The sequence below is a fragment of the Schistocerca gregaria genome, unplaced genomic scaffold (assembly GCF_023897955.1).
Source record: "Schistocerca gregaria isolate iqSchGreg1 unplaced genomic scaffold, iqSchGreg1.2 ptg000199l, whole genome shotgun sequence".
In the NCBI taxonomy this organism is placed as follows: Eukaryota; Metazoa; Arthropoda; class Insecta; order Orthoptera; family Acrididae; genus Schistocerca; species Schistocerca gregaria.
In genome coordinates, this window is record NW_026061737.1 from 4,986,454 (window position 1) to 4,993,335 (window position 6,882).

The window sequence follows — 6,882 nt, forward strand, 5'->3', positions numbered from 1 at the left end:
AGCCAGCTAAAATGTCAATAATCAGTAACTAAAACTTGAATTGTACTACTTCTTACTGGCTATTACATCAACTTGGAAGTGTCATTTGTGTTCTACTATGTTGCTTTTAGTGTCTCTGCATACCGCAGCACGCGACATAGCTCTGCACACGATAAGTACAACCGTTTCAGAGAGAAGAGCGGCCAATGTGACGATCTGGCTTTAAGTCGATTCGATAACAAATGACGAAAACGGACGGATTTCTCAGGTTTTTACTACATATGAACACTTTACACATTTTCCCGTGGAACTCAGCTGCTAGTCCTCCAGCATGTAAAATCTTAAGTTCCTAGCTCACGTCCAAGGCACCAAACAATGGTAAAAAGTCAATAACCGATTCCTAAAACTTGAATTGTACTATTTCTTACTGGCTATTACATCATCTTAGAAGCTACATCTGTGTTCTACAATGGTGCTTTTAGTGTCTCCGAATACCGCCGTTCGCGACATAGCTTTGCAGACGATAAGTACAACCGTTTCAGAGAGCAGAGCGGCCAATGTGACGATTTGGCTTTAAGTCGATTCGATAAAAATGACGAAAACGGACGGATTTCTCAGGTTTTTACTCTATTTGAACACTTTTCATATGCTCCCGTGCAACTCGGCTGCTAGTCCTCCTTTAATGCAGATTCTTATGGTCCTAGCTCATGTCCAAGGCACCAAAGGCAGCTAAAAAGTCAATAATCGATACCTAAAACTTGAATTGTACTACTACTTACTGGCTATTACATCAACTTAGAAGCTTCATCTTTGTTCTACTATGGTGCTTTTAGAGTCTCCGCATACCGCAGCACGCGACATAGCTTTGCAGACGATAAGTACAACCGTTTCAGAGAGAAGAGCGGCCAATGTGACGATCTGGCTTTAAGTCGATTCGATAACAAATGACGAAAACGGACGGATTTCTCAGGTTTTTACTACATATGAACACTTTTCACATTCTCCCGTGCAACTCGGCTGCTAGTCCTCCTTCTATGCAGAATCTTAAGGTCCTAGCTCATGTCCAAGGCATCAAAGCCAGCTAAAAAGTCAATAATCAATACCTAAAACTTCAATTGTACTACATCTTACTGGCTATTACATCAAATTAGAAGCTTCATCTGTGTTCTACTGTGGTGGTTTGAGTGTCTCCGCCTACCGCAGCATACGACATAGCTTTGCAGACGATAAGTACAACCGTTTCAGAGAGAAGAGTTGCCAATGTGACGATCTGGCTCTAAGTCGATTCGATAACAAATGATGAAAACGGACGGATTTCTCAGGTTTTTACTACATATGAACACTTTTCACATTCTCCCGTGCAACTCGGCTGCTAGTCCTCCTGTCACGCAGAATCTTAAGGTCCTAGCTCATGTCCAAGGCACCAAAGCCAGCTAAAAAGTCAATAATCGATACTTAAAACTTGAATTGTACTACTTCTTACTGGCTATTACATCAACTTAGAAGCTTCATCTGCGTTCTACTATGGTGCTTTTAGTGTCTCCGCATACCGCAGCACGCGACATATCTTTGAAGACAATAAGTACAACCGTTTCAGAGAGAAGAGCGGCCAATGTGACGATCTGGCTTTAAGTCGATTCGATAACAAATGACAAAAACGGACGGATTTCTCAGGTTTTTACTACATATGAACACTTTTCACATTCTCCCCTGCAACTCGGCTGCTAGTCCTCCTTTCATGCAGAATCTTAAGGTCCTAGCTCATGTCCAAGGCACCAAAGCCAGCTAAAAAGTAAATAATTGATACTTAAAACTTGAATTGTACTACTTCTTACTGGCTATTACATCAACTTAGAAGCTTCATCTGTGTTCTACAATGGTGCTTTTAGTGTCTCCGCATACCGCAGCACGCGACATAGCTTTGAAGACGATAAGTACAACCGTTTCAGAGAGAAGAGCGGCCAATGTGACGATCTGGCTTTAAGTCGATTCGATAACAAATGACGAAAACGGACGGATTTCTCAGGTTTTTACTACATATGAACACTTTTCACATTCTCCCCTGCAACTCGGCTGCTAGTCCTCCTTTCATGCAGAATCTTAAGGTCCCAGCTCATGTCCAAGGCACCAAAGCCAGCTAAAAAGTCAATAATCGATACCTAAAACTTGAATTGTACTACTTCTTACTGGCTATTACATCAACTTAGAAGCTTCATCTGTGTTCCACTAGGGTGATTTTAGTGTCCCCGCATGCCGCAGCACGCGACATAGCTTTGCAGACGATAAGTACAACCGTTTCAGAGAGAAGAGCGGCCAATGTGACGATCTGGCTTTAAGTCGATTCGATAACAAATGACGAAAACGGACGGATTTCTCAGGTTTTTACTACATATGAACACTTTTCACATTCTCCCGTGCAACTCGGCTGCTAGTCCTCCTTCTATGCAGAATCTTAAGGTCCTAGCTCATGTCCAAGGCATCAAAGCCAGCTAAAAAGTCAATAATCAATACCTAAAACTTCAATTGTACTACTTCTTACTGGCTATTACATCATCTTAGAAGCTTCATCTGTGTTCTACTATGGTGCTTTTAGTGTCTCCGCATACCGCAGCACGCGACAAAACTTTCCAGACGATAAGTACAACCGTTTCAGAGAGAAGAGCAGCCAATGTGACGATCTGGCTTTAAGTCGATTTGATAACAAATGACGAAAACGGACGGATTTCTCAGGTTTTTACTACATATGAACACATTTCACATTCTCCCGTACAACGCGGCTGCTAGACCTCCTTTCATGCAGAATCTTATGGTCCTAGCTCATGTCCAAGGCACCAAAGCCAGCTAAAAAGTCAATAATCCATACCTAAAACTTGAATTGTACTACTTCTTACTGGCTATCACATCAACTTAAAAGCTTCATCTGTTTCTACTATGGTGCTTTTAGTGTCTCCGCATACCGCAGCACGCGACATAGCTTTGAAGACGATAAGGACAACCGTTTCAGAGAGAAGAGCGGCCAATGTGACGATCTGGCTTTAAGTCGATTCGATAACAAATGACGAAAAGGGACGGATGTCTTAGGTTTTTACTACGTATGAACACTTTTCACATTGTCCCGTGCAACTCGGCTGCTAGTCCTCCTTTTGATGCAGAATCTTAAGATCCTAGCTCATGTCCAAGGCACCAAAGCCAGCTAAAAAATCAATAATCGATACCTAAAACTTGAATTGTACTACTTCTTACTGGCTATTACATCAACTTAGAAGCTTCATCTGTGTTCCACTATGGTGCTTTTAGTGTCTCCGCATACCGCAGCACGCGACATAGCTTTGAAGACGATAAGTACAACCGTTTCAGAGAGAAGAGCGGCCAATGTGACGATCTTGCTTTAAGTCGATTCGATAACAAATGACGAAAACGGACGGATTTCTCAGGTTTTTACTACATATGAACACTTTTCACATTCTCCCGTGCAACTCGGCTGCTAATCCTCCTTTCAAGCAGATTCTTAAGGTCCTATCTCATGTCCAAGGCATCAAAGCCAGCTTAAAAGTCAATAATCAATACCTAAAACTTGAATTGTACTACTTCTTACTGGCTACCACATCAACTTAGAAGCTTCACTGTGTCCTACTATGGTGCTTTTAGTGTCTCCGCATACCGCAGCACGCGACATAGCTTTGAAGACGATAAGTACAACCGCTTCAAAGAGAAGAGCGGCCAATGTGACGATCTGGCTTTAAGTCGATTCGATAACAAATGACGAAAACGGACGGATTTCTCAGGGTTTTACTACATATGAACACTTTTCACATTCTCCCGTGCAACGCGGCTGCTAGTCCTCCTTTCATGCAAAATCTTAAGGTCCTAGGTCATGTCCAAGTCACCAAAGCCGGCTAAAAAATGAAAATCGACAAATAAACTTGAATTGTACTACTTCTTACTGGCTATTACATCAAATTAGAAGCTTCATCTGTGTTCTACTGTGGTGGTTTTAGTGTCTCCGCCTACCGCAGCATACAACATAGCTTTGCAGACGATAAGTACAACCGTTTCAGAGAGAAGAGCGGCCAAGTGACGATCTGGCTTTAAGGCGATTCGATAACAAATGACGAAAACGGACGGATTTCTCAGGTTTTTACTACATATGAACACTTTTCACATTCTCCCGTGCAACTCGGCTGCTACTCCTCCTTTCATAAAGAATCTTAAGGTCCAAGCTCATCTCCAAATCACCAAAGCCAGCTACAAAGTCAATAATCGATACCTAAAACTTGAACTGTCCTACTTCTTACTGGCTATTACATCATCTTAGAAGCTTCATATGTGTTCTACTATGGTGCTTTTAGTGTCTCCGCATAGGGCAGCACGAGACATAGCATTGCAGACGATAAGTACAACCGTTTCAGAGAGAAGAGCGGCCAATGTGACGATCTGGCTTTAAGTCGATTCGATAACAAATGACGAAAACGGACGGATTTCTCAGGTTTTTACTACATATGAACACTTTACACATTTTCCCGTGGAACTCAGCTGCTAGTCCTCCAGCATGTAAAATCTTAAGTTCCTAGCTCACGTCCAAGGCACCAAACAAGGGTAAAAAGTCAATAACCGATTCCTAAAACTTGAATTGTACTATTTCTTACTGGCTATTACATCATCTTAGAAGCTACATCTGTGTTCTACAATGGTGCTTTTAGTGTCTCCGAATACCGCCGTTCGCGACATAGCTTTGCAGACGATAAGTACAACCGTTTCAGAGAGCAGAGCGGCCAATGTGACGATTTGGCTTTAAGTCGATTCGATAAAAATGACGAAAACGGACGGATTTCTCAGGTTTTTACTCTATTTGAACACTTTTCATATTCTCCCGTGCAACTCGGCTGCTAGTCCTCCTTTAATGCAGATTCTTATGGTCCTAGCTCATGTCCAAGGCACCAAAGGCAGCTAAAAAGTCAATAATCGATACCTAAAACTTGAATTGTACTACTACTTACTGGCTATTACATCAACTTAGAAGCTTCATCTTTGTTCTACTATGGTGCTTTTACAGTCTCCGCATACCGCAGCACGCGACATAGCTTTGCAGACGATAAGTACAACCGTTTAAGAGAGAAGAGCGGCCAATGTGACGATCTGGCTTTAAGTCGATTCGATAACAAATGACGAAAACGGACGGATTTCTCAGGTTTTTACTACATATGAACACTTTTCACATTCTCCCGTGCAACTCGGCTGCTAGTCCTCCTTCTATGCAGAATCTTAAGGTCCTAGCTCATGTCCAAGGCATCAAAGCCAGCTAAAAAGTCAATAATCAATACCTAAAACTTCAATTGTACTACTTCTTACTGGCTATTACATCAAATTAGAAGCTTCATCTGTGTTCTACTGTGGTGGTTTGAGTGTCTCCGCCTACCGCAGCATACGACATAGCTTTGCAGACGATAAGTACAACCGTTTCAGAGAGAAGAGTTGCCAATGTGACGATCTGGCTTTAAGTCGATTCGATAACAAATGACGAAAACGGACGGATTTCTCAGGTTTTTACTACATATGAACACTTTTCACATTCTCCCCTGCAACTCGGCTGCTAGTCCTCCTTTCATGCAGAATCTTAAGGTCCCAGCTCATGTCCAAGGCACCAAAGCCAGCTAAAAAGTCAATAATCGATACCTAAAACTTGAATTGTACTACTTCTTACTGGCTATTACATCAACTTAGAAGCTTCATCTGTGTTCCACTAGGGTGATTTTAGTGTCCCCGCATGCCGCAGCACGCGACATAGCTTTGCAGACGATAAGTACAACCGTTTCAGAGAGAAGAGCGGCCAATGTGACGATCTGGCTTTAAGTCGATTCGATAACAAATGACGAAAACGGACGGATTTCTCAGGTTTTTACTACATATGAACACTTTTCACATTCTCCCGTGCAACTCGGCTGCTAGTCCTCCTTCTATGCAGAATCTTAAGGTCCTAGCTCATGTCCAAGGCATCAAAGCCAGCTAAAAAGTCAATAATCAATACCTAAAACTTCAATTATACTACTTCTTACTGGCTATTACATCATCTTAGAAGCTTCATCTGTGTTCTACTATGGTGCTTTTAGTGTCTCCGCATACCGCAGCACGCGACAAAACTTTCCAGACGATAAGTACAACCGTTTCAGAGAGAAGAGCAGCCAATGTGACGATCTGGCTTTAAGTCGATTTGATAACAAATGACGAAAACGGACGGATTTCTCAGGTTTTTACTACATATGAACACATTTCACATTCTCCCGTACAACGCGGCTGCTAGACCTCCTTTCATGCAGAATCTTATGGTCCTAGCTCATGTCCAAGGCACCAAAGCCAGCTAAAAAGTCAATAATCCATACCTAAAACTTGAATTGTACTACTTCTTACTGGCTATCACATCAACTTAAAAGCTTCATCTGTTTCTACTATGGTGCTTTTAGTGTCTCCGCATACCGCAGCACGCGACATAGCTTTGAAGACGATAAGGACAACCGTTTCAGAGAGAAGAGCGGCCAATGTGACGATCTGGCTTTAAGTCGATTCGATAACAAATGACGAAAAGGGACGGATGTCTTAGGTTTTTACTACGTATGAACACTTTTCACATTGTCCCGTGCAACTCGGCTGCTAGTCCTCCTTTTGATGCAGAATCTTAATATCCTAGCTCATGTCCAAGGCACCAAAGCCAGCTAAAAAATCAATAATCGATACCTAAAACTTGAATTGTACTACTTCTTACTGGCTATTACATCAACTTAGAAGCTTCATCTGTGTTCCACTATGGTGCTTTTAGTGTCTCCGCATACCGCAGCACGCGACATAGCTTTGAAGACGATAAGTACAACCGTTTCAGAGAGAAGAGCGGCCAATGTGACGATCTTGCTT